Here is a 4,003-nt window from a genome sequence, read left to right on the forward strand (position 1 = left end):
AAGCATCGGATTCTATTCGAGCGCTTTTTTCCAAGTTATGGTCAACGCGCCAATTTTATGGTTTTCACGCTATCTCGCGGGTTCAGTAGGACCTACCTAACCTACTCCTAATGCGGAAATAAATAAAGGTGCAATGAATAAAATAACAAAGAATAGACAATACAGAAGAAAAAACGTCAGAAAGGGGTTTTCTAAAATCCTGATTTCTTATGGTTCAATGAAGCGGAACACTGCAACATCCTATATTGCACAATCTCACTAATCCTATGAAGTCCTCGAGAGTCCCACCCCTTGGCTGCTTCGAGAGCCTTGCAGCCCCGCTTCAACCTCTCACCTAATCTAACGTAAACGGAGTGCTCTAAACGAATTTAGAGGAACCTTGACAGTGGTAAGACAAGTAGACTCTCTAATCTACAAACACCGTCCCCGGCAACGGCGCCAATGTTAGCGGCTCGCCGCAACGGACGTCTGGAGCAAAGCTTGCACTAACACACAATATGTCAAATGCAGGGGAGTGACCGGATTAGGGCATGGAGGCGTACACAATGCTTGTCATGCACTATGGAGTCTAAGAGTAACAAAGTACAAGCACCAACATCACTTCTAAGCAAGATTCAAAGCGTTAAGCTCACACATAGCATTCTTTCCTACGAGCATACACAAGCTATTTCAATGAGCAAACATTGTTAAATAGTCATGAAACTTGGTAAGCATACACACATTACACTAGGGAACATTGCTAAGACCTCAAATCCCATCTTCTCAATAACAAAGGTTTTTTACAATGTGGTATTTAAACATGGGCATTGGGTTGTGGGTTCAAAACTTGATACAAACTGGAAGCACTTGGCCCCATACTACTTAAAAATCATGGGAATTACAAGATATTTAATACAGGTAAGCCCTAGGCTTTAAAAAATAGTTCCCACATCTTCGTGGGTTTCCGCAATAATTCCCGTAGTTGCTCTTTTCCCGCAACCACTCCCGTAATGAACGATGTATAGTTCTTGCGTTAGCTGCTTGAATTGGAAATTGTGTCCTTGTGAAACTATGTAATGAAATTTCGCCCATTTGGATCTCTTTTGTTATTTGGAATATTGGAGTCCAATGTTCTTGAATATTAGGTGTGTATAATTTCTTGAATTCTTCTCTATGTTTTAATCCTATGTTAGTGTCATGGAATGAAATCCATACATGTGGAGTTTGGCATTGTAAATTGGCTCCTTCTAATATTCTGTCTGCACCATTTACTAATCCATCTCACTAATGTTTATATTTGTCGCACATAGCTCTATGATCATTCATATCTTTAATGTTATTTTGCTTGATAGGCCTGCTATTTTCTTAGCGTCTATTGAGATTACAGTTGTTGGTGGTAGGGATGGTGAGAGTTTATCAATTGAATCTAGATCTATTTGTTCGATATGCATTTGTTTTAACAATTTGTTGTTGTAGTTTTGGCAATCTTTGTTCGTATAAAATAAATGAGGCAAAAACCCATTCTTTGGGTTTGGCCTTGAGCATTTGTTATTTGTGTAAGAGATGTCTTCTGATGTTTGTTTGTTTTGTCGCATACGTTTCAAAATATTAATAAAATCTTGGCTTTTTTGGCGCATTGTTTCTTTTAACTCATAACACGAAATCATTGTTGTTGGGATCTCCCGGGATGGAGGTGCGTGTGTGTGAGTGCGGGAAGGAGGAGAGGAAGAAGAAGACACAGTGTTGGTGGAGCTCTCAGTAGTTCAATATGAACCACACTCCTTATTTTATCTATATTACCAAAGAATGATATCCGTTAGTGATGGGTTAGTGAACTGGTTACGGCCACGTGGCCTTTACCCCAACAATCTCCCACTTAAAGGCCAGTGTGGCCGTAAGTGGCTTTGACTAGGGTTAGTCAGCTTCACCCTACACCCATCAACTCAATGCAATGTGCAAACCACTCTGTGGTCAAGCTCTTCGTGAGAGCATCTGCTGGGTTATCTATATGAACCTTGATGAGTTCAATCCGTTTGTCTACCAAGACGTCTCGAATGAAGTGGTATCTCACTTCGATATGCTTTGTCTTAGCATGAAAAACCTAATTCTTTGCCAAAGCAATGGCACTCTGACTATCACAGTGTAACACTGGAATTTGCTGGATATCCAAGTCTCCCACTAGACATGCCAACCATATGGCTTCCTTTCTTGCATCTGACATTGCAACGTATTCAGCTTCTGTAGTGGAAGAAGAAGTACAATCTTGAAGACACGACCTCCAAGAGATAGCTGCTCCAGCAAAAATAAACACATAGCCAGAAGTAGACCTTCTGTTGTCAACACAACCCGCATAATCCGCATCCGTGTATCCACAATAGATGCATCGCTATTTCCAAAGCGTAAGCACTTGCTTGATGTACCCTTCAAGTACCTGAGGATATGCTTCACTGCTTCCCAGTGTTTCTTGCCATGATCAGCCATGTAACGACTGACTACTCCCACTACAAATGCAATTTCTAGCCTTGTAGCCACCATTGCATATATGAGACTGCCCACTACTGACGAATATGGCACTTTTGCCATTTCTACTCTTTCAGCATCAGATTTAGGGGAATCATCTTTGTTAAGTTTCAAATATGATGGAAGTGGGGTACTCACTGACTTCCCCCCTTGCATATTGAAACGCTGCAAAACCTTTTGAATGTAGGATTCTTGATACAATTCAAGAATGCCACGCTTTCTATCTCTCTTGATACGCATACCAAGGAAATGATGTGCTTCACCTAAATCTTTCATAGCAAAGTTATCACTTAACTTCTACTTCAAATTGGCAATCTCAGAAAGGGATTTTCCGGCAATTAACATGTCATCTACATATAAGATGAGAATCGTTAGTGAACCATCACTAATCTTTTGAGTGTACAAGCAACGATCCTCTTGACTCCTCTTATACCCCTGAGACTTCATGAAAGCATCTAACTTTTGATACCATTGCCTCGAACCTTGCTTCAAGCCATACAGGGCTTTATTGAGTCTACACACCATGTTCTCATCATGACCCGGATGTTCAAAACCTTCGGGTTGTTTCATGTAAACATCCTCTGTGAGATCCCCGTGAAGAAAAGTTGTCTTCACATCCATTTGGACAAGTTCCATGTCCTCCAAGGCTACTAAACCAAGAACAACACGTAGAGTGGTCATCTTGACAACCGGTGAGAAGATTTCTTCAAAATCAACTCCCTTCTGCTGCTTGAAACCTTTAGCAACCAACCTTGCCTTGTACTTATTAGGCTTGGGATCACCAAATGTGTGTTTCAGCTTGTAGACCCATTTGCATGGTAAGGCATGTTTGCCCTCTGGCAATTCAACTAAGTCCCATGTTTTGTTCTTCATCATGATTGAGTCGTATTCTGATTTCATAGCTTGCTCCCACTTAACACTATCATCCATGTTCATAGCTTCTTGGAAGCAAGTAGGTTCACCGCAATCAATCATCAGCATGATGTAATCAATCCCCGGCTGAAACCTATCAGGCGGATGTGAGACTCTAGAGGATCGTCTCAACGCTTGACTGCTACTCTTTGCTCTTTCTGGAGTGACGCTAGTGGAAGGAACATCACTAGCTCCCTAAGTTTGTGTTGTCTCAACATCTTCAAATGTGACGCGCCTATATTCAACCTCTTTGGTAGTAGGCTGTTTATGCATTTGTGATTCATTGAAAATTACATCTAAACTGCGAATCACCTTGTTTGATTCCGGATGCCAAAAACGGTATCCCATCTCTCCTTCTGCACCATAGCCAACAAAAATGCATTTGTGTGACTTATGAAGCTTAGATCGAAGCTCCTTTGGCAAATATGCATATGCCTCACAACCGAAAACACGCAAATGATTGTAGTGTGCTTCCTTGCCCGACCACAACTGTTCCGAAATCTGGAAATCCAATGGCGTACTAGGAGATCTGTTGATAATGTGCACAGGTGTGTATACAGCTTCCATCCAAAATCCTGGACTGAGATTGGCC

The sequence above is a fragment of the Cibotium barometz genome, chromosome 36 (assembly GCF_041138505.1).
Source record: "Cibotium barometz isolate CiBa-2024 chromosome 36, ASM4113850v1, whole genome shotgun sequence".
In the NCBI taxonomy this organism is placed as follows: domain Eukaryota; kingdom Viridiplantae; phylum Streptophyta; class Polypodiopsida; order Cyatheales; family Cibotiaceae; genus Cibotium; species Cibotium barometz.